Genomic DNA, 25,451 nt, shown 5'->3' on the forward strand with positions numbered 1-25,451 from the left:
ATTCTGGGAGATTCCCTGGCTAGGATATTTGAAATCAACTTACAAAATGGAAAGGATTAACGTGAGTATGGCCTTGGACCTCTGTTTGATTTTGTAATGATCGTAAATTGACTGAAATACGCCAATAGATACTACTTTGTACCTCTCATTTAGAATACATCAGCTGGAGGTGCAAGCTCAGCCTATTTAAATCAAAAACTTTCTGTGAGTTGAAGTCCTAGCAGCTATGGGAACTGCTAAGTTAACATGACTCAAACATCTCTGCCTTCCTTATTCAGGTCTAAATAGCAGAGTCATTACAACTATCAGGCACCAAAATATTCTCTAAATCAGCCTTCTCCAACCTGGCACACTTCAGATTTTGTTGGACTACAAGACTTTTTTCTTCCGGCTTTAAGGGTAGTGACTGAAGAGGATGCTGTATGTTGTTGTTTTACTTGTATGTTCCTAAACTGGGTTGCAGTATTTTAAGTGTGTATTTAATTGGTTTTAACCTCTTAATAGTTTAATCCTGTTTTACTGCTGATTTTATATGTTTATATGTTTATATGTTTTATATTTTTATATGTTCTTAATGATATGTACTTATTTTTATCTAGAAGCCGCCTTGAGTTCCAGTCTGGAAAAAGGGCGGGGTATAAATAAAGATAATAATAATAATAGCATCCCTGACCATTGGTCATGCTGGGTGGAACTGATGGGAGTTGAAGTCCAAAATATCTGGAAGGGTACCAAGCAGGGCTGTGGAGTCGGTATGCCAGACCTTTGACTCTGACTCCTCTATTTTTCTACTGTCCAACTCCTTCATAAACGGCAAATGTGTATTAACTAGTAATAACGAATTTACTGTAGTAAAATGGTGGCACAAGGCATTTCATCACCACCATGTGAATCCAGAGCTTGGAAAGGTTACTTTTTTGAACTACAACTCCCACAAGCCCAATCCCTGGGGCTGATGGGAGTTGTAGTTTTAAAAAGTAACTTTTCCAAGCTCTGGATTCACGTGGTGGTGATGAAATGCTTTGTGCTACCATTTTACTACAGTAAATTTGTTATTACTAGTTAATATACATTTGCCATTTATGAAGGAGTCGGTACATTTCTACCGACTTCGACTCCACCCAAAATTGCTCCCGACTCCGACTCCACAGCTCCGATTCCACAGCCCTGGGTACCAAGTTGAGGAACAATGCCCTAAATGAATGCCTTGCTTGCCTGAAGCATAACTGCCCAGGCTGCAGCAAGGACTGAGAAGCCTGCACATCTATCTCTGCCTCACTGCTTTGGCACAGGGCATATCAAGTTGGAATGGGCAAATAGCTAGATCATTTCAGGCTATAGGCAGGCGATAATAGTAAAACATGACTAACAGTTCCAAAACTTAAGCATGATACTGTATACAACTGGAAGTTGCTTGTATTATTCCAAAGTACTCAAACAGCATTTCAGATGGAAGCAATAGTACCAGGTAATTATATGGCTAGCTTGTTCAACTGAAAGTTTTGATATACTGGCAATGGGAATTTTCAGTTTGCAAGAAGGCTAATATATCTGCCTCGTCACCTACAACAGGGTGAGTCCAAGACACCAACTTTGTATACCTGGCCTGAGCCCCCTAGATACTCCCATCCTTGACAAGCAACAGAGCCAGTAAGCAGAAAGTTCAGCTTCCCATTCTGGCCCTTCCTTATTCCTGCCCAGAGAACCAGCAACTTCCTGCCTAAATTTGCTGTTTATTTTAGTATTTCAAATCCATCCTTTTGCCCCATTCCCCAAAAGCCAGCTTACAATTAATCCCTATAAACTTCCAACTTATAATCAAGTTAGAAGTCATAGCTTCCTTGATCTACCACATTGTAAAAAGTACTCCCTATAAGAAATGATCCTACCAGAGGAAATCGTGATCTACTCCCAACCCACTCTGGAATCTGTTGAATTTCCATTATCCTTTGCCTCTAGGAGTTGATATTGTTCCTAAATCAGGACTTTTATTTTAAAGTCCTTTTTAACTCTGGGTTTTAAGCTTTGAGGTCAGAATCTTTTCTCTAATGCTTAAATGGTTCTGCTTACATTACTCTCAGAAACTTCCCCACATGAACACCCACAACATTTGACCCTGGTTTCTTATCATGTGCAAACACCCAGATCCATAGGAAGTTTCCCCCAAACAGTTATTCTAGTGATATAAAGGTCTTCAGCTCCGCACCTAGGCCTAGCTTTTGGTTCAACATCCTTAAACAAAGTTTACAAAAACAAGCCAATTCTAACATGGCTAAAATATTTATACACTTCCACTTTTTAGTTTAAAAGAGAATATAAGCAGGTCACTCTCAAGAGGAATGCTTTAACTATGGTGTGCCACCATGGAAACTACCCTGTTTCGTGAGCAGATAGATTTAACCACTGAAAGGAGACAGTGGTGCACAGCATCATCTGCTGATCAACAAGTTGTCTGTAAAAAGAATGATGAGTGAAATATGTGTGTGTGTGTGTACTGCATTCAAGTCGATTTCGACTTATGGCGACCCTATGAATAGGGTTTTCATGAGGCTGAGAGACAGTGACTGGCCCAAGGTCACCCAGTGCGCTTCATGGCTGTGTGGGGATTCTAACCCTGGTCTCCCAGGTCATAGTCCAACACCTTAACCACTACACCACAACCCTCTAGATTGAAGGTTGCCAATCCGGCATCTGTGAAGGTTGTTATTGATGTCTCAGACTCTGAACTTTTTAAAAAAATAAAGTTTATTTCCTAGAAAGTAAGTTTTGGAGCAAAATATGCACATACCCTTCTAAGCTAATTCTGCTGCAGCTTGTCAATGTTGTTAACCAATCAGTGATTACAGTGGGTACAGAATGGCAGTCTAGGCTGGGCTGCAGTTAATTTCACCATGGCCTATAAATCCTTCATTTCCGTATGAGTGCAATTCTTTATTTAGGAACTTTGAAAACATTTAATAATATATGCTAATGTGTAATGTTTTAGTTTTGTGCTTTTATGATTGTATCCTTTCTTGTAAGCTACTTAGAAATACTTTTTATTTGTACAATTTATATACTAAACAAAAAAACCAAAGGCTTTTGATTACATTTATATGATTTTGTTATGTGACAGCTAATACAAGAATTTCAATTCCAAATCCCTGACTAAATATCCCATTATTTCACAAATCTGACCTGCAATTTCATAAACAATTTTACCAATCACAAAGAGTTTAATTTCCACCTGGTTATATCATACACTTCTGAAACATACTACCAACTTTGTTGAAGATAAATTGCACAAAGACCACAAAACTGTTTTGCTGATTAAAGGAGAGTAGCACAAAAACTGGATTCTAAAGATCAACAATATTCTCTAAATATAATTTATAAGAAAAATGGACAACTGAAAGAAAGTCTCTCTATAGTAGTCACAACTACCCATAGGCAGCCCAGAATCAGAGAAAACTCTTATATATGATTGTGCTTTAAAGAAAAACATGCAATTATACTCAAGGTCATTTTACAACAGAAAAAAAGTGCAAGGGTGGGGAAAACTTGTCAGTTAAAGATATGCATATATGTAGTTCAAAACTGTTTCATGAAGTTGTGTGGAAGCCAGAAGGGGGTGCTGGGAGTTGGCCAAGAGTGGTGGTGAAAAGTCTTGATTACTTTTGATGACCAACATGGGATTATTATGAAGAATCTTAGATCTGTATACTCGCTGAAATCCATGGGGCACAATCCTTGTATACAAGTATTTTGCATTGTTTGGGTCATTAAGAGGGAAAATAATTTCATGAAACTGAAATATCATCACAACAGAAAAGTTTTGCTTCTCAGAACTCAAGAGTTATTTAAGATTCTGACATAGCACTAGCAAGTGTGAATCAAGCTGAAAAAATGTAGTATTGCCTCCTTGTTCAGAGCTAACATACTGTCTGATGTAATGAGACATATCCCAAAATAAAAGGAATGACCCTGAGCATTCTAATGCAACACCTACTTAATAACCGCCAACGTTTTGGCGCATCAGCCTCCCTTCCCCCATGCCTAGACAGATACGCACATTCCAGTCAAGCTTCTCAGCAGAGGTCGCACCACTCACCCCCCTCCCCTCCTCTTCAAGGCCTTACTAAGCTTCCAGAATCTTTTGGACTTTTAGTTCATCATACTGTACACAGCAAATCAAAAAGAAGAAAGCTACAAAGCAAATATCTTTACCCTTTATGTCCACTAAACACACACACCCCAACACACACACTAGGGAGGGTGAACTGCTTTTTCTTCGGGGGGGGGAAGGAGGAAAGACACAAATGGATGAAAGACCAAGAAGCAGAGACAAAATGAGGAAAAAGCGTCAGCCATGTTTTGCTTCTCTATGTGTGTGTATGTGGATCCAGTATTTACAAACCTGCAGCTGCAGCAGCTCTTGGAGTCTGAAGGAAGAGGGAGGGAGGGAGAGTGAAAGGCAAGAGGAAGGAGGGGGAAGAGAGAACAAGAAGGAGAAAAGAAGAAAGAAGGGAGGAGAGACAGGCAGCAACAGCAGACAAAGGAACCCAGCAAAGCCCGACAGACACACACACAGAGCTGCTGTGTCAGGCACTATGGCGTGTGTTTCTCATTTCTATACAATTGTTACCTAGTAGGAAGGGGGGGGGAGAGAAGAATAAGAGGAGAGGCACATTCTCATGGACACCACTACTAGCAGCAGACCCTTCCCCCATCCTCCCCCCCCACACACACACATTCCCTAGTGGCGCTGCATGAGACTGAATTTCTGGGCCTACCAGAAGATAATGGGGGTCGTGGGGAGATGAAGAGGGGAGAAAGAGGAGCACCCCTTCAGGGGCCCCAGCTTGACACACACAATAGCGGGGAGGAACCAGGACAGTCAGGCAGCAGCGCCGGTGTGGGGGCGGGGGAGAGGGAGGACGGAGGGAGGTGTGTTGAAAAGACGAAGAAAATGAACAGGGCCTGGCGCCTCCCTCCATCCCCCCCAAAGGTGGAGCAATTAAGAGTCGTGTGGAGGGAAAGGAGAGAAAAGGGGGCCCCACCAGGTTACTGAGGGTTCCCCTCTGGCCTCGCTCCCTATTTCTTCCTAGCAACAGCTTCCGGGGGGGAAGAGAAAAAGATGGGGGGGGAGAGAGGAGGAGCAGCGCGAGCCCTCCGCGAATGAATAATAAATAACGCCAGCCCCAAGGGAAGGGAGCGGCAGCGGCTCCCCCACAGCGACTCCTACCGGTTGTGGCCGGTACTGGCTGGCCGGGCCAAGGGCGGCGCAGCAGCTCCAGTTTCCTCCCTCCCTCCCCGCTCGCGCTGTCTCACCTGCTGCCCGAGCCTACTTCTTCGCCGCCTCCGCCGCCTCCGCCTCCACCCGGGCGGGCGTGAGGTGCCCGGCGGAGGGGTGGCGTCGGCGGGGGTGCCAGTGCTGCAGAGGCTTCGCCACCCCCGCTTGCCCGGCCAGGCCGCTCAGCTCCTCGGCGGCGGCGGTTGCTGCGGCTCCCCTTGTCTCTCTTGGCCCCCTCCTTCTTCGCCGCTCCTTAGCCCTCCTCTCTCTTGCCACATTGGGATCCTCCCCTCGGCCTGCGTGGGCGCCACTGCCAGGAGAGAGGCCTCCGCACCTTCCTGCCAAATAGTGAGCCTCTCCAAATAGGCGGCCCCGCCTTCCCCCATTCTGCGGCGCGCAAGCGCACTTCGCCTATTGAACTGCGACAGGAGAGCGGAGCCTCGGTCTGTCTCGCTCACCTCCCTCCCGCCCTTCGGCTAAAGAGCCATAGTACGCTTGCGCGGGCTCATCTTACTACCTCAGTTGCTGGACGGTGAGGGATGGAGGTTTGCTTTCGCCGTCCCTTCAGTGGGGAAGCGACTGTGGTAGGGAAACACCTCTGGCTGCGAATATAACCTTGTTCCGGTGGTGATACTACGTGTAAGGGACAGTACGCTTATACCCTGGAATGAAAGATGATTAATTTCAGGGTAGCTTCTCTTAGTATTTAACAGCAGCGATACAATCTTAGTTTATTGGGTGAAGAAAACCAAGTTAACAAAAACTAAGCAAGCTGTTCCCTATGGGTTGCTCTGTGTGCTCTGCATTTTCTGTAGGAAGACTGGATTCTGTCTTCAAAGCCTACCTTACTTGCACAAATAATCTGAAGGATCCTTCATATTACACATTTTCAACATGCAAAGCATAGGGAATACATGAAAGTTAATGTGTGATGCAGGCACTTATGTTGCTCCATGCACTTGCGCGCACACACCAATATTCATGCATAGATTTCTTCTGAATATTTAGACCTGGCCTTTCAACTGAATGATTTTACAGTGACTACTAAAAATGATAAAACCATACTCGCACAACCCATGCATGGACCCAAATAGGCTTTTCTTCCATTTTGTAGTCCCTGTGCAATTGGTAGTTGGAACAGCATCCCTGCTGCACTAACTCCTTTTTTAGCCAAGGAGGCCAGGCTGATCTTCCCCTGGTTGTGATGTTCTTTCCAGGAGGCAGGGTATAGCATCCCAGAGGTTCTTTGGTCTCCTGGCTAAAGGATAGGATCATTGTGCGCTTCCTTTCAGAACAACAGAACGCTATTTTATATACCATCTTCTCAGAAAATACGTTCCTTACAATATAGGAATCGGGCCATTAGTGTCAAGGCACCTACCTTTGGGATTCCCTCCCATTGTCTCTGTTGTCTTTTCGGCACCTTCTGAAGACCTTCATCTTCCAACAAGCCTTTTTAGAGATCTTTCCCAGTCGGCATCTGCCTTGAAATTGTTTTTAGATGTTTAATTGTTTTGTTTATGTGTTTGCTGCCCTGCCTCCTTTGGGAGAAAGGGCGGGTTGTTGTTAGATTGATTTTATAATAGTATTAAATCTTACATACATGTGTAATGACTTTACCCTACCCCCATCAGCAACCTCCTGCATGATAACTTTACTGCTCTGTCTGTTTCATCTCTTGATGCCTGGTGTGATGTGACACTTCAGCTTGCACAGTGAGTTTAAATGTGACCTCAGAAACATTTGCACTGAGAAGGAAACTTGCCATGACTGGAAGGATCCACATGGAAAATTGTGCAAGAGGCAAGGGGAGGGGGGCAGGGGAAGCAGTTTGCAACAGTGATAACAGTGATAATGCGTAAGCCAAATCAGTTGCTGCTAGCACATTTGATGTCAAGTTCTTTTAACAACATTAGGGCAAGTGAAAGCCATAACATGCAGTTGACCATCAACCCATGAAAGGCTAATCAGTACTAAGATTAGCTTCCTTTCTTGAATAATTGTCTAAGGTGATCAGAGAGATGTCCATGACTCATCCTGTGATGTTAGTTTTATATGTTCTTATTGTCAAGCCTTGACAGCAATTATCACATGAATACAGCACTTCCCTGGGAGTAAGTTCCATTGAATCCAATGAAGCTTACTTCTCAGTTGACATGCCTTAACCTATGAACTCTCCTGAATTACTCTTTAGTATGCCCCTCTTGTTGACACAACCAGGGTAGTTAAATAATAATAAAGACTTTTTAAAATTCTTTCAGTGTATAGTTATTCTTATACTCTTGTGTTAATCCCTGCCTTTGATTTACTATTATTGTCCTTTAAAAACTCATTGGAAAAAAATGTTATCAAGTTCCCTTTGCAAGCATGCATGTAAATGGATACGGTTTCTTTAAGTGGGTCTTTCCCCCTCTATTTTCTGGTTTATGCCATACCCAAAAGGAAAACAATAAGCACAAGTAAGATGAGCAGTATACTGAAAATTGTAAATGAAAATATCCTGACTTTAAAACCTGAATTCCAGAAATGCACTGTAACACCAACCACTATGAGTTTAAATTATTTTTGAGTATTTAAGTTAATATGAGAGACAGTGTGGTGTAGGGGTTAAGGTGTTGGACTGCGAACTGGGAGATGAGGGTTCAAATCCCCACCCAGCCATGAAGCTCACTGGGTGACTTTGGGCCAGTCACTGCCTCTTAGCCTCAGAGGGAGGCAATGGTAAATCACCTCTGAATACCACTCACTATGAAAAACCTATTCATAGGGTCGCCATAAGTCGGGATCGACTTGAATGCAGCCTATTTCCATTTCAAGTTAATATTGTATGATTTATATATTCACTGATAGGCAAAAAAACCTTGAGGTTTAAGAACATATCTAAAGCCAACAGATATTTCTATCAAACTTTAAAAAGCAGCGAAATTGGGCAGTTACAGTGAATGCACCAGGGGAGCAGGAGACCTGACCTCTCTGAGGTATTGGACTGCCCTACAAATTTGTAAAAATGCAAACAATTTGGGTTGGTCTCTTACAGTCCAATCCACTTCCTGTGTAGCTTGGAAGAATTTGGTAACGTGCCTCTGAGCATTCACTATAGCTGCCCAATTTCCCTGCTTTTTAAAGTTTGTGATAGAAATATCTGTTCACTATAGGTATGTTTTTAAACCACAAGGATTTTTTCCTATTAGTGAATTTCTCTGCTTTTTAATCTGGGAGGTAAGAAAAGGGATCCTGTGCAAGTTTGCTGAGAATGAATTGATCATTTGCATGCTTACTGAGTTCAGAGGGATTTACTCCCATGCAATCATGCTTAAGATAGGTAAAACTGACTTCAGGGAAGGGTGGAGGAGGTCAGGGAGGGGAAGGGAGGGAATTGGGTGGGTGGGCACTGGGCAGAGGGAAAGCCCTTTCCAAAAGGAAAACATTGTGAACAGTATCATTCTTTTTCAGCGTTTCCCCTACCTTTCTGTTCTACGACAGGCAGATGTAGTCTCCCACCCAAATTGAAACCAGAACTGTCAGTGGCTACATCCACCCTAGACCTCTATTCCACTTTAGACGGTTATGGCTTCCCCCAAAGAATCCTGGAAAGTGTAGTCAGTGAAGGGTGCTGAGAGTTGCTAGGAGATGCCCAGTTCCCCTCACAGAGCTACAATCAGAGGGGCTGACTGTTAAACTACTCTGGCCACTGGAGCGCTATCAGGGGAATAGGAGTCTCCTCTCAGCACCCTTCACAAACTACACTTCCCAGGATTCTTTGGGGGAATCCAGGACTGTCTAAAGTGAAATAAAGGTCTGGTATGGGTGTGGCCCCCTGATTAGGCAAGCCAAGCAGCTGTGAGTCTGGCTTTTAGAACACTGACAATTGGTTCTTACTGAGCATGCCTGGGCTTATCATTGACTCCAATGCTAAATTTCTTAAATTAAAAATTGGCAAGGCATTTTTTTAGCTTTTAAACTGCAGACAATGAAGGTCAGAGTATGGAGCAAGATCAGTAATACGATTATAGGTACAGTGGTGCAAGTCAAACTGTAATTTAAAGGCTTGTTTTTCCTTTGCCAGGCTTGGGCCAGATTAGCTGGTAATAGCCTCATTCCTGAATGGGGTTTGGATCTGGTGTACTTTATGGCACTTTAACTTTAGCTGGCGTAAATTCCATTGACGTCCTATAGTTAGGATTGCTCCCCAAATAAGCCACTTCCCTCTAAAATTCCCCTTAGAACCTATTGTACAGAAACATTTTGCTGAAAAACAAACTTTGAATTCTGTTACATGACATACCAACAACTGAAATACTCCCGCCCCAGTTTCTATATAGCTGGTTGGCTCCTGTGATAAGGCCATTTGAGTAGACAGGGACAGAGTTAACATTACTCTTCCTTGCAGGGCCTGTTTCTTGCATTTATACAAGGATGAGTAAAGCTGCTGAAATGGCTCGCTCAAAATTCTGTATCCAGTTTTGTATCTCAATTTTGTATTTAAGCAGGAAGACATTTATTAGAAGAAATGTATACATTTCAGTAATACATTAAAAAAGAAACAAAACAATGTTTATGTAATATCATATAGATTTTATACCACTTGGAGATGGGATTTTATTCTTACAGGAGATGTTCCCTTGTAAGGTAAAACTACCCAATTCAGCTTTTATTAATGTTTTGCCTAGCACATTACCTGAAATTGGTTTCCACTTTACTAATTTGACTGCCTAGCTTTTCTTGATTCCTGCTTTCCACCCATCAAGAAAGGGGTGTGTTTCATCTAAGGATGAAGCCAGTTCTTCTGTTTTTAGAGATGGGGAATCAACTATTATTATGCTATTTATTCCAACAGACCTTGATGTTGCCTGATACTGCATAGCACCTAAAGAGCCTAATTTGGATCTACTACAAACCCTAGAATGCAGCTGGTAGAGTAGACAATACTGGGCTAGATAGATCAATAGTCCGATTCAATCATTTCCCAATGTTCACAATACTCAGTTTTTATTAAGTTGATGTGTGTAGTATCACATTATCCCCATCATTCACACCTGAACTTTTTTTCAGTTGAGAGGAAGATATTTAGGTCTTAAACTTGAGATGGAGGGATATAATGCTCTAAAGCAAATATATACATTTTTTAAAAATTACCTAGCCACTGGTTTCTGATGCAATATCCCCAAATTTTCAGAATGAATCCAAAAATTAAATTGTTTATTTGTCATTAAAAAAAATGCAACATGTCACTGAAATTGACATCCTTACTGGAAGACTGAAAAGTAACCAATATAATACTGATTAGTATTATTATATTTAAAAAACAGGAGGAATCAGGAAGTTACTGCCTAGTTAGCCTAACATCTGCTCTGAGTAAGTTGGTAGAAAACATTATTAAATATAGAATTATTATACATACAGATCAGCAAGCATTGCCAAGGAAGACTCAAATTGAAGTCCTGCTTCACCATATTTTTTGGATTCCAGTATTCATCTTTAAGAGAAGTAACCAGTTAAAGAACAAGAAGTTGAAAGTAAATAGCTCTTGCAATGGGGGAAAGCAAGTTGTAAGGTCTCCTAATAATCTGTATTAGGAATTATGCTCTTTTACTTGTGCACAAATGATCAGGAATCAAAGAGAAGTAGTGAAATGGCTGATGATACCAAATTAGTCAGAATGATGAAACCGCAAGAAGATCGAAGAATGCCAAAATGATATCTCCAAACAAGGTAAATAGCCCCCTCCCCCAGCAAATGAAGTTCTTAAATATGTATAAAACACCACACACTGAGGGAGGAACCTTTCACAGATGTACTAATGAAACCTAAGGTGGGTGACTAACTGGGAAAGAGATCTTGGACCATACTGATAAACTCAATGAAAACATCAACTCACTGTAAGGTAAAATACTTGATTGTTTACAGCCATAGGCCATCACAATCCGGGAATAAAAAAACATGACCATGGGTAATTCGCAAGTAAGGCACATATAACAAAATCGCAAAAATTATACATAGAATTCACACTACCCGTTACTCCAGTGCATGGGGTGAACCTAGCCCTATGACAAATCCCTGCCAACTGTTTAGTAATGAGGCGTCCGGATGTGCCGCATAGTCTTGTCCTTTAAAACTAACTAACATTTTTAAAACTGTTGGACACTTCAAGGAAGTATTATTGACCACCGTTACGAAAGGGTCATAATGGAGAGTATGAGGAGTGAACTGGGAGGTTGCATTTTTGTCTGGGGGACTACAGGTAGGGACAGATTAAACAGAGTTATGCTGGTTTGTGCAGTTTAGCACATTTGGCCCATATCTTGTCCGCGGCCGATGCAAAGTTGGCGACCCTGGATGTTGTATAAATATCCGTGCCAGCCAAGAGGATGGCAATCTGTTCCGGAATGGCCCTGTCCACCATGGGGGAAATTATAGGTGATATAGTTTTCGATCTCAAGTCCGCATAAAGGGGACATCTCAAGAGGTAATGGGCCAGGTCTTCGACCTCCCCCATCTGACATACACAAACTCATGCGTGATGGGTATTGGCGTAGCATCCTTCGAGGAAGGAAGTGGCCATTGTTTGTAATCGAAGGGCTGTGAATGATCTTCTCAAGGAGGGTATTGTTAAGAATGAGAGATATGGTTCCATGATAAAGGTGGTTTTATACCAGGGATACCATATTGAAAAGGTTGATTGAGAGGCTGAGTACAAGGACCGTCTTTGCGCGTAGAAATAGATCCTACCTTTAAATAGTTTAATGGCTTTTGCAGAGACAGACTTGGGTAGAATGGAGAGAGAGATCTCATATGCAGCCAGTTTATGTTTGGTTTGGTGGAGCCAAGGGAACTGATGTGGTGATTGCATCTGTTCCAAGAGACACTTCTTGGGAAGAGAGGAATCATCCATTCCGGACAACTGCAGCCAATAAGAGCCCATGGCAGCATATACCAGTGATTCTAGTGGCTGAGAGCCCGTCTTGAGTCTTAACAGAGCGGCTGGAGTACCATGCGGGGTGGCTAGAATAAACCTGAGAAAGGCAGTCTGAACTTTCTCAAGGGCTAAGGTGTTACAGTAGCCCCAAATTTCTGCTCCGTAGAGGAGTTGAGGTACTAGTTTCCTTTGGAAAATTTCCAGAGCAGGGGGAACAAGGTGTCCACCTTTGCAAGTGAAGAAACGGTTAAGCTGATAAACCGAATGTAGGGTTTTTAATTTAACAGATTCCAAGTGGGATTTCCATGATAAATTTGAGGCAAAGTTAAGGCCCAGGTATCGGTAATTTTGTTGCTGGAGAATGGTTCTGCCATTCAGTCTCCAAATATGTTTGGTGCGTTTCTTCTCAAACACTACCACTTTGGTCTTGTTGAAATTGATACGAAGGCCTTCCTTTGCACAGTATGAACCTAGGCTGTGTATTATTATTATTATTATTATTATTTTATTACATTTTTAGACCGCCCTATAGCAATAAGCTCCCAGGGCGGTGTACAGCATAATAAAACAGGTTAAAATACAAGTGGGTGTAAATACAGTACACAATAAAACATAATTAAAAATTTTCAAATTTAAATTCAGATTTTAAATGTTTTTAAAATGCCTGGGCAAAGAGGTAGGTCTTTACCTGGCGCCGAAAGGATAACAGAGAAGGCGCCAGGCGTATCTCGTCAGGGAGGGCGTTCCATAGTTCGGGGGCCACCACTGAGAAGGCCCTAGCTCTAGTTATCGTTCTCCGTGCCTCCCTATGCGTTGGGACACGGAGAAGGGCCTTTGACATCGAGCGCAGTGACCGGGTAGCCACATAGCGGGAGAGGCGTTCCGCCAGGTATTGCAGTCTGATGCCATTAAGGGCTTTATAGGTAAGAACCAACACTTTGAATCTGGCCCGGAAACATATTGGTAGCCAGTGCAGCTGGGCCAGGACAGGTGTTATATGATCAGATTTTTTAGTCCCAGTAAGAACTCTGGCCGCAGCATTCTGCACCAGCTGAAGTTTCCGAACCGTCTTCAGAGGTAACCCTACGTAGAGTGCATTACAGTAGTCCAATCTAGAGGTTACCAGAGCATGGATAACTGTGGCGAGGTTTTCCCTATCCCGATAGGGTCATAGTTGGGCTACCAGCCGAAGCTGGTAGAACGCATTCCGTGCCACCGAGGCTACTTGAGCCTCCAGTGACAGGAGCGGATCTAATAAGACCCCCAAACTACGGACTTGCTCCTTTAGGGGGAGTGTAACCCCATCTAGGGCAGGTCGGACATCATCCATCTGGGCAGAGAGCCCCCCCACCAACAGCATCTCAGTCTTGTCAGGATTGAGTCTCAGTTTATTAGCTCTCATCTAGTCCATTATCGTGGCCAGGCAGCGGTTTAGTACATCAACAGCCTCACCTGAAGAAGATGAAAAGGAGAAGTAGAGCTGCGTATCATCAGCATACTGCTGGAAACGCACTCCAAATCTCCTAATGACCTCACCCAGTGGCTTCATATAGATATTAAAGAGCATGGGGGACAGAACTGAACCCTGTGGGACCCCATATTGGAGTATCCAGGGACTCGAGTAATGCTCCCCAAGCACCAGCTTCTGGAGACGATTCTCGAGGTAGGAGCACAGCCACTGCCAAGCAGTGCCTCCAACTCCTAAGTCCGCAAGACGTCCCAGAAGGATACCATGGTCAATGGTATCAAAAGCCGCTGAGAGATCAAGGAGAACCAACAGAGTTACACTCCCTCTGTCTTTCTCCCGACAGAGGTCATAATACAGGGCGACCAAGGCTGTTTCTGTACCAAACCCCGGCCGAAAGCCCGATTGACATGGATCCAGATAATCAGTTTCATCCAAGAGAGCCTGGAGCTGGCGAGCGACCACACGCTCTAAGACCTTGCCCAGGAACGGAACATTTGCTACCGGTCTATAGTTGTCAAGATTTTCAGGGTCCAAGGAGGGTTTCTGTAGGAGTCTCCTCATTCCTACCTGTGTTGTAGAAATAATGGCCAGGTCATCTGCATAGAGTAGAACTGTGAGTTTATCTGATTGAATTGATGGAGGAAAGTATTTAAGGCCCGAAAGTTCCCTTACTATATTGTTTATGTAATAATTGAAGAGGAAGGGCACGAGAATGCAACCCTGGCGGACCCCATTGTGGGTGGTGATCAGCTCGGAGAGAAGGCCATTGGCCCCTAATCTCACCCTGAATGATGTGTTGGAGTGTAAAATTTGGGGGAGAAGGAGTAAACGCTTATCGATATTGGTATCTCCAAGTTTCTGCCAAAGTCGATCTCTATCTACCGTGTCAAAAGCCGATGTGAAGTCTACAAATGTGATAAAAAGTTCTTTCCCTTTGTAGAATGCATATTTCTGGATTAAATGCAGCAGTACGAAGCATTGATCTATTGTGGATTTGCCTTTAACGAATCCAGCCTGCTCCTTAACAATTATGCCATTCTCACTGGCCCATCTATCCAATTTCGCTAGCAGATATTTCGAGTATAGTTTGGATACAATGTCCAGCAATGAAATGGGTCTGAAGTTTTTTGGATCAGACTTGGCTCCACTCTTGTAAAGCGGAATAACTATGCTTGTTCCCCAACCCTTCGGAACTTGGCCAGAAGCATTTATATGAGAAAACACTTTGGCTAAGACAGGAGCCCACCATTCAGAGTTGGACTTGAAAAGCTCTGAGAGGAGCATATCTTCGCCTGGTGCCTTATTATGCAGAAGCGAGTGAATCAGAGAGGCTACCTCCTCTTTTGAGACCGGGCTCCACACAGGGCAGAGTTGTAGGGTTCCAATAAGGTCTAGACGGATGGCCTGTGTGAGGGGCGAGGGATTTTTTATAGAGCAATGAAAAATATTCGGCCCATTGGTCTGATGTAATTTGGTTGTCAGTATGAGAGCACTCTCCCCTTAGGCCGCCGGCTCCCAGCTCCCAGAATTTGGACGTATTTTTTTCCCCAACAGCAAGACCCAACTCTCTCCATAGGAGTTGAGTATGATCGAGGTTTTTTTTAGATAACAGTTTTTTGTAGGCCCGTCTTTGGTCTAGGAATCTAGAAAAAAAATTGTGCGTATCAGCCTTTCTAAGGGCCCTAATGGACTGTCCGAGTTTGCATTTCGAGTTTACACAGTCAGAGTCAAACCAGCCCCTACTTTTCGGTTTGCCTAGTTGGGAGCTAGTTAGCAGGGGGTTTAACAGCCTCACAATGGATTCATAAGAACCAATGGGGTCAAGGTCAGCAAGGAGGTGGGCTCTCAGTGACAGAAGCAGTGGCAGATTTAAAAGAGATACAACTTCATCATGCAGCTTCCCATTCCACCGTAGCCATCTTCCCCCCGGACCACTAGTGTCTCGGGAGGAATGATGTTAGTATAGGGGGGATGTAGTGGGAGGGAGAAGCTGGCGTGTAAAGGCACGTGGTCACTCTCGGGTCATGGTATTACCTTGAAGGATTTTATGATTGGAATAAGAGGCTGTGATAGGGCCATGTAATTGATGACACTTCTGCCCTTAGGTCCCATATAGGTATATGTATCAGCGGCACGCCTTAGGTTCGATCCGTTGCATATAAACAATTGATATTTAAACAGCAGCTTAAAGAAAGCTCGGCCGGACTGATTTACTCTAGGGTCCCTTGAGTTTCTGTCTGGAAGGGCCACCAGGTCATCGGAATCTAATCCTAGCAGGGGAGCAACCGCCAGATTATTGGGGCCCAGTCTGGCATTAAAGTCTCCCATCATCAAAATTCTGGGGTCCTTGTAGTGTTGATTTAAAGTGAGCAGGACCTGATCTAAATCCGCCCAGACCGAGGTACCCCCCCCATTTAGAACACAGTGGTGGTACATAGACATTGATCGGAGCGGGGGAGCTTCCGGTTCCAGTCCCGAGCGTATGTTAAAGGAGCAGGAGAAATAGGACATTAAAGTGAAATACTTATCTCCCTGCTACAAGACCCTTGAACAACCGAAACAAACCGGGAGATAATCTTCAGAGTCCTTTGCAACATAACGCATAAGAGTATTTATATATCTACTGCCAAACTTAGATACCAAAAGAATTGAATAGTGACACTGGCATCCATTTTAAGGCTCATCCTGGCGATTACATAATGGTCCTTACGAGGAAAAAATGTCAGGAGCTAGGCATCTCCTTGGGGGAAGGGAAAACCCCCACTGAACTATTTCAACCACCTCAATCAAAGATAACTCAATTCTTCCCTCCAATTCTACTATTCACTGTCCCCAGTCTTTATCAACAAATAATGCAAATGATGTCCTCCAGCCAACATTCCAACATGATTGGTCATTAGACCATCAACTAACAATCAAGCCACCTAAGCAGGATAATCATAGTAAAGGCTGGCTGAAGAATTACAGGACGCAGGCTTTAATTGCAATCTAACTCTGGGGGATGAGGAGATTCCCTCTGAAATATTAACAATAGACGATATAAATGAATCCCAAGAACCTAGGTGTGTCCACCCAGAGAATCAGTCCATAAATAAATCCTCAACACAGCAGAGTATGACAGGACTGAACCTGCCGACATTAGGCTGGGGAATAGCTGTTACTGAAGAATTGAGCTTGATAAAAGCCTATCTAGCCAAAACGAATAGTCTTCTCACTACTCTGATCCAGTCCTTGGGGCCGCTTCTAACAAAGGAACTAAATACCCCTGACACCACCTCTGCTACCCAAGCTACTCAAGTGTTATGAGGTGTCAAATATTGGGAATTTTTAATCTTTGATTCATCTCAGTGAACCAGAGTTTGAAAAGGCCTGCAACAGCAAAGATTCCTGGGAAACAGCCCCTCTGTGACCTCTGAGTACATATCTTGCAATGCCTGAAGGTATAGACTTCCTGACTCATGGAAATTTGGGATTTGTCACCCAGTAAGAATAGGTGCTCCTTTCAAACAAAGGAAATGTTTATGATAATCTAGGCCATCACGAGGAAACAGAATAGCTCCTTTCAAACTAGGAGGTGTTGTGCATTTCTAAGCCTTTGGAGAAGACAGGATAAACTCCTGTCAAACAAAGAAACAAAGATCACACCTATCATCCGGGAACTTATCAGGAAATGAGTGGGTTCCCACCTTCCTGATCACATTTACTTTGGGGTCAGTTTAGTTAGGAAAAGGTATAAAACATGAGGAGTGAGAAGGGGAGTTCAGTTCCTCTTCTGGGGGGCTGCGACAACTGCTTTTCTTATCAATGCACGCTAGCATCTTTGGGACAATTTCAGAGCTATGGATTTGGGTGAGAACTTTCAGATCTGGCGCTGGTTACAAAGGGTGGAGCTTTTGCTCATTGGGCTAGATACGAAAGTCTCTCTCTCTCAGCTTTAGGCTTGCAGCAACTCTCCAGGAAAGGTATATGCAACTATCTGGACCTTTTACTTTCCTTTTTTCTTTCTTTCTGTGTGGATGAGCTTAATGTGAACGTGTTTATAGGGCTAGTCTCTTTGCTTTAGTCTATCCAGTGTTGCTGAATGAATGAATGAATAATAGTTAGAAAACTACTCATTGTTAACTACAATTGTAAACTGCAATATTTTTTCCTTGTTCCTTCTCTTAATAAAACCACTCTTTATCTTACTTTCAGTGTATACGTTATTGGGTTAAGGGTAAAATTATACATGTTCTGGGGGTGACGTGCGGGTAACTCCAGCAAAAGATCCTGCTGCTCTCTTTTGGGGAATTTGGATTTCTAATGAGCTCTGCTCATGAGGAAGTTCAAGGTCCCTTCGTAACAGCTGGTGGAGAATGGCGGGCAGCGAGGGTGAGCTGGGACTTTAAAATAACGTGTGAAAAGTCCAGCTACCTGGGGTACCGTGTAGTCAGTCCTGAGTGCATGTAAATGTTCTTGTGTGCGTGTGTCTGTATGTTTTCACTCTTTCCTCAAAGGTTAAGGTGGGAGGTAAAGGTGTGGTAATGGAAAGGTTTGAGTATTAAAAAGGTAAAAAGTTTTCCCTGAACAAACACTGTTTTCCTTTTGTTCCCTGTTCCCTTCCTTGACCCACAGAAGTGATCGATGTGTGAATGATTGAGGGCAAACATTCACACTGAAATCGAGCACTTGGGTAAGGATAAATTAATCCATGAGACGCTGGTTCGTTCAGGATTAAATTTCTTTGGAAACTGGAGTTGTAGTTTCCAAAAACAGCGTTTTGTTCTTCCCTCCACTTCCGCAAGATTGGGGGTCTTTACAATTGGGATCAGAGCTCCTTAGAAATAGAACCTGATTATGGCCAGTTTGTGAAGACTAGACTTGCCTGGGGAAGATTAAAAATCCTGAGGAAATTTGGCTAAAAGTCCTTTAGCTTGCTAGCTTTTTGGCAGAGCTGGTGGCCAACAGCGCTGCTGAGAATCAATCAAGCTGGGGAAACTAGGAAAAAACTTTGCATTACCTAGGAGTGGGTTTTTATCTGCTGTGTTTTCTAAAGGAAAAAAGGGATTGCCTAAAGAGTCAGAAAACATGGCAGACGGTGTAGGATCACCTATGAGTGGGATTAAAAGGTTTTTTAAAAAGCAAGGTGATCTTTCTGCCATTGAGCGATGGATATCAAAGCGAGGAAACTGTATTTGGGGGGATGATTGCTTTCAGTCTGAGGATCCTTTTCAGGAATTCTCAGGGGCATTTGACCTGTACTGTCGGGAGTGCAAGCCTTCTAAGTTACAGAAAGAAGCTGCTGCTGTGTGGGGTTTATTTAATTCAATGCAAGCATCTTCTGCCAAATTAAAGAAGGCACAGGGGGAAATAAACTGGTTGCAAGGACAGATTGAGGACTGGGAGAGGGATTATGAACTTTTAAGGCAGCAATTGAAGAACAAAGAGGAGGAATCTGAGCTGGAAAAATTAGATTTTAAATCTGAAAAGGTTAGATGGGCTGCTTCTCTGAGCTCCATGGAAAGGGAGCGAGACCAAGCAGTCAGCTTTTCAAAAAAGGCTGGGGGGCAAATAGATGAATTAACCAGAGATATGAACCGTGCCACCTTGGCAGCAGAACATCTTGTTAAAAGGGTACAAACACAAAGCAAAATAGTTAGTCATGTAGAGTGTGAGAAAAGAATAAGGGTACTAGAAGCAGAATCAGAAGCACAAAAAGGGGTTCTGTCTATTTACAGGGGGGTATTGGGAGAGCCTGATTTGCAGCTAGACCCAATATTGGCTTCTACTCCTCTTAGGGGTGCCTCTGAATCACCTTGTCAAGTAGAATCCCCCTTGCCCATTGTTCCTACAGCCCCTCCTGCCCCTCCTTCTTCTTGTTCCTTCCCTGAGCCTCATCCCCTCCCCACAGGAGGAAATAAGCCAGATTCTGTAATCAGGGAGCTGCAGAGGCTTGCTCTGGAAAACCCTGAATGGAAAATGGAACCTCTTGCTCCTATATCACTGAGGGAAGTAAGGGAAACTAACACGAGGGGGCAGATCACAACAAAAGAGGTACAGGATATTGTGAGCTGGACTTCTTCACAGGCAAAAGCAGTGGCAGAGTGCACGGGTCCTCTAAATAAAGATACTGCTTTAAACTGGATTACTCAAATGGAATCCATGCACCCCACTGGTGATCCTTATGATTTATCCCAAGTTGCCAGATATTGTACAGCTGATAATGATATAGCAAGCATTGAGGGGGCTATGGGTTTAATTAATGGACCCACAGCAGATGAGTGGAGGAGAACAGTGTTAAAAATATTTTCTCCTGGGTTAAATATACAGAAAATATATTTGTTGGAAAGTCAGGGAGCTGGGGAAAGCCCAGAAGTGTATCTAAACCGAAAGAAATTGCTGGCACGTTTAGCAGATGGGGTACAGCGTAATGCTCAGGGTCAATGGAATTATGGGACTAGGGAGTTTATAGACTCTGCATATTCAGGATTAAATGCACAAATTAGGCTTGCATTAGGTAGAGTAAACCCAGAGGCAGTTACATGGTGGGAATTAAGGGAAGGAATAACACAAGTTAGCAGCTTATTTAGGGAGACGGGAGCCTTGTGTAAAAATGCCCCCACTTCTGAGAAAGCTCAACTGGAACCTATTCAGACTGTAACATACACCAATCAAGGAGCACATTCTTCCATGGTACCTACTACTAATTGGGGAGTGCCCAGCAGAAGAAATTACCAGCCATTGGGGAATAGTGGTCCCAACTGGGGTAATTTCACACCAATGGGAAATGCCAGAGGAGCACCTGGCAACTTTGGGAATAGAACTGGAAGAACTGGTGCCCCACGGGCTGCTTTTAATCAAAGTACAGCTAATCCTAGGGAGGACAGAATAGATTTTAGGGAGCCAGTAAGGATTCAGATTTGGCAAGCACTTAGAGATATGGGAGAAGATATGAATGTACTGCACCTCCAACCTACATTAGCCCTTTTGGCTATACTAATAAGAAAGGTGAAGGTTCAATAGCAGATGTTCACAGAGGGGGATATTTGTCTAGAATAAGTTTTGCTTTTCATTTCTTGTCAGTTATTATTTCTTGTCAGTTATTTCTTATCTTGTAAATGTTAAATTTCTTTTTGACGTGGTTCTGGTTTTTGTTACTGCATATTGAGACAGAATTGCAGAAAGGTAAAGAGATTGGTCCCCCCCCCCCCGTTCTCTAGATCTAGCACAAATGTATTAAGCATACATCTTGAAACCAGGAAAAGATACTAGAGTTCCTTTTGTTTAGATTAGACCTGAACCTTTGGCTGTTGCTTGTAGATAAAAGCCTGGCACAGTTAGGTTTTCTGTCAGTGGCCAAAGGGACAAAATAAAGAAACAATAAAATTACTTTTGGAACTACTCTACCCATTTACCTGTATATAAAGGGAGGCAATTGTAAGTGCCAACTAAATTTGTATGTAGTGCCTTGTGGGTAGAAATGTTTTCCTCCCCCCATACACTTTGATAGGGAAAAGATACCCATGAATTAGAAAGGTTGTAAGTAAAATGAAGGACTGAAAAGTTGTAGGAAAGCAAAGATAGGAATGCAGTATGAAGGATTCTAGGAAATAAGTTATTTTGATGGTAGAGGAAGGATAGTTTGAGAAATATTGATTGATGGTAATAAGAAAGGGGAAAAATGACAGGAAATAACAAAATGTTGTATGTGGTTCCTTTTTTCATCATTGTTGCCAGATTGTGGATTAGAACCTATACCTGTTTAAACTTTTGAACTTGGGTAAGAGAGGGAAAAATATTTGGAAGTCAACAACAAAACTTCTTGAAGGTTCTTTCTTTCATAAGGAAAATAAAACTTCTTCTTAAGGTGCTTGATCCCAGGTAATTGTTTTAAATTTGTCTGTGAAATGTATGATTTGCCCATTTTCTAGATAGGCAAAACTGAGGCCACCTTGTTGTTTAAACCTAATGTGATGCCCTCTTGTGACTAGGTAAAGTCATTATCAAAAAGGGGACCAAAATGCAGAGCTTCCAGCCACAGTAATTGTCTACCTCATATTAGAATTCACATTGAGAATTAATATTACTTTGCTTCCAAAACAGAAACTCATCCTCAGATACTCTTTGAATGAAAATGGACCAGGACTTTCAACAGGGAAATGCTTTCCTCATTGTCATACCTTGTGCATATAAATCACACTAGTACTAATGAACTTTTTCCTTTTAAAATGATGTTCATAATTCTAACACATGTTAGTGCATTTATTCCTTGACAGGCACTTAGAGCAACTGCTCTACATACAGGATGAGCACCATTGGAACTCCCTGCTGATTTGGAACAGAACTTAATCTATTTGTGCCACTAACATTTCTTTGTTTTGCATTCATAGCAAGAGGTATAAATCCTTTTTCTCCAAGCACAGCACTAACAAAAGTCTTTGTTCAGACAGGAGAGCCCAATGGTTATAGGCATTGGACCAGTGGTAAAGACTCAGGAAACATGCATTCATAAAGTGCACATAGAAAAGGAAAAGGCTAAGACAACCCTCCCCTTTTGAAGTTTGTTGTCTCAGGAAGATTCAGGAACAACAAATCAGCACTCTTAGGATAGCATAGTGAACTTTAGCCCTGGAAAACAAAGGGGAAAGCTTCAAAGGTCTCTGTGGTTTGATTTAAGAGCACATATGCCCCCCCACCTGAAAGCAATCCAACCAAATTGCAAGTATGTTGCAATTGGGCGAGTTTCTTTTTGTGGTAGGTTCATGGGCCATCTTATTATGAAGGGGGGGTGTCCATAATGTAAGACACCCTGCTTTGCTTCCTCAAGATGGGTTGGAAGTCTGATCAGGTTCTGGGGGAAACAATGCCCAAACAGATTGATCCAAGGTTTAAGTTCAATGGTGGTGTAAAAGTGCAAAAGCAGTGCAGGGTTACTTTTCTTTTTAAATGAAAACGAAGCAAATGAGGATGCTGGAATTCTGGTGTCTCAGCATTAAACTGCTCAACTGTTGGGAAGTCAGAGTGGATTCAGATGCCTGGTGGCAGTTCTAAATTGGGGGCTTTTTGGAGGCATTTGTAAGATGCAGAACTCTACATATGGCCAGCAACGAAGTAGAAAGTTTTCCAATTCCTAAATTGCCATCCAAACCAAAGAATAGATCACAGCAAAACCAAACTACTGTGTTCTTGGATCAACAGAACAACCTGCATTTTTGTTATGTTCCTGTCTACTTGGTACCATGATATCCTGTGCTCCTGATTCAACTTTCTGCTTGATGTGTTTAACAGCTTTAAATATGAGGCAAGATGAAGCTTGCAGTGCTTCAATGTCACACGGGGGTTGATTTTTTGTTGTTGCTGCATTTCCAACATTCTCAACTATTAAACAATCTACAGACTTAAGTCAGTGTTCACCTAACAGAAGCATTCAACTTTCTGAGGATGAACTTTGTGTTAAAAGGCAACTTCATTCCAAGCTTGAAAGGACTACTCTTGTCATAATCAATGTATAATGTAAACATTGAAGAAAGCAGATTTGTATAAGTTTGTGTTGGGTCTTATAATGTTTAATGTTCTGACTATTCAACCTTTCCTATTAATTGTGAATGCTATGATGAAGGGTAATTTACTGTTTATCTCTACTGCTTTCTCTAAAATACCAAGGAATGGTTTGCTCTGGTCTGTGTGGAGAAAGAATGTGTGTGTGTGAGACAACCGGTTGTCCAGTTAATGTGTGTCAAGCCAATGGATGTATGAGAATGTGTGTAATAATGAGCAATAGTATTTGTGCATCTTCATCAATTCTTCTTTAATGGATGTATTTGCAATGTTTTAATTAGGAAGTGACTTTTCTTTTCAAGTCCCTCTTTGGACACTTCAAAAGATCCAATTCTGTCCAGAGTTTCATAATAGAATCATTCCAGTATCTCTAGGATATGGCCTTAAAGATTTACAGGGGTTGTTTTCACACACTACATTTCAGACACAATTGGGAACAGCTAAAAAGATGGGGGAACAAGCTACTTTACAGGTAAAGCATGAAAATCAAGCTATTACTGGAATTGCAGCCAAAATTAAAGATATAGGAGTACACATGGTAGGATGCATTGTTTGGATGGAGCCAAGATTCTTCTGGGGCTTTTGACTATTATGATGCATCCAATTGGGGTCATATTAATTGGACAGTGTATGGCAATAATTGGAAAGCGAGTTTTGATCAAATGGATGATATCCCAGGCTTGAAATCTGAGGAAGTTGGAGGAACGCATCAAGTTCCGGAACAACTTAAGGAAGCGTTAATTACGCGTGATTGAACACGCTAATTAACGAGGGGGGGGACTGTTATGAGGTGTCAAATATTGGGAATTTTTAATCTTTGATTCATCTCAGTGAACCAGAGTTTGAAAAGGCCTGCAACAGCAAAGATTCCTGGGAAACAGCCCCTCTGTGACCTCTGAGTACATATCTTGCAATGCCTGAAGGTATAGACTTCCTGACTCATGGAAATTTGGGATTTGTCACCCAGTAAGAATAGGTGCTCCTTTCAAACAAAGGAAATGTTTATGATAATCTAGGCCATCACGAGGAAACAGAATAGCTCCTTTCAAACTAGGAGGTGTGCATTTCTAAGCCTTTGGAGAAGACAGGATAAACTCCTGTCAAACAAAGAAACAAAGATCACACCTATCATCCGGGAACTTATCAGGAAATGAGTGGGTTCCCACCTTCCTGATCACATTTACTTTGGGTTTACTTTGGGGTCAGTTTAGTTAGGAAAAGGTATAAAACATGAGGAGTGAGAAGGGGAGTTCAGTTCCTCTTCTGGGGGGCTGCAACAACTGCTTTTCTTATCAACGCACGCTAGCATCTTTGGGACAATTTCAGAGCTATGGATTTGGGTGAGAACTTTCAGATCTGGCGCTGGTTACAAAGGGTGGAGCTTTTGCTCATTGGGCTAGATACGAAAGTCTCTCTCTCTCAGCTTTAGGCTTGCAGCAACTCTCCAGGAAAGGTATATGCAACTATCTGGACCTTTTACTTTCCTTTTTTCTTTCTTTCTGTGTGGATGAGCTTAATGTGAACGTGTTTATAGGGCTAGTCTCTTTGCTTTAGTCTATCCAGTGTTGCTGAATGAATGAATGAATAATAGTTAGAAAACTACTCATTGTTAACTACAATTGTAAACTGCAATGTTTTTTCCTTGTTCCTTCTCTTAATAAAACCACTCTTTATCTTACTTTCAGTGTATACGTTATTGGGTTAAGGGTAAAATTATACATGTTCTGGGGGTGACGTGCGGGTAACTCCAGCAAAAGATCCTGCTGCTCTCTTTTGGGGAATTTGGATTTCTAGTGAGCTCTGCTCATGAGGAAGTTCAAGGTCCCTTCGTAACACAAGAATGCCTGACACGGAAGCCAGAATCGAAAGCAAAAAACGCTAAGTCCTTGCAATGGGCTTACCAGAGGGCCAACAAAACGAAGAAACCAAAGAATACAAAGAATAAGCCGGTTTTAACAAAGAAAATGAATTTTAAACCTTTAATTAAGCTACTGAACGCTCCAACTAAAACTCAGCTAACTCCCATCCATGCCTGCAAAACAAAAATACCCTCAATAACCAGCTCTCAACATTCAAACAAGCTAAGTCCCTTATTGGAGAAAACTAAACCCCTAACAGAGCTCAGCACAGAAATGTCAGAGAATGGATCCAGGATTTCAGATACCAACAAATGTACAGATGCCCACCTATTTCCGGACAGATACTGCAACACCTCAAATTGGAACTTACAATTGGCGAGAGACAAACTGGCAGTAACT

General features: G+C 42.6%; 1 protein-coding gene across 7 annotated transcripts in view; it reads right to left on the reverse strand.

Moving 5' to 3' along the window:
* SPIN1 (spindlin 1) overlaps nt 1-5,649 on the reverse strand; it is a 64,574-nt gene extending 58,925 nt beyond the window's left edge. For 5 of the 7 annotated variants that reach the window (XM_061626130.1, XM_061626165.1, XM_061626154.1 and 2 more), the window contains exon 1: nt 5,311-5,649. The gene's annotated coding sequence lies outside the window, so the exon portion shown is untranslated. The other 2 variants (XM_061626144.1, XM_061626150.1) reach the window with 2 other exon arrangements.
* Nucleotides 5,650-25,451: the final 19,802 nt, after the last annotated feature.

The sequence above is a fragment of the Rhineura floridana genome, chromosome 1 (genome assembly GCF_030035675.1).
Source record: "Rhineura floridana isolate rRhiFlo1 chromosome 1, rRhiFlo1.hap2, whole genome shotgun sequence".
NCBI lineage: Eukaryota > Metazoa > Chordata > Lepidosauria > Squamata > Rhineuridae > Rhineura > Rhineura floridana.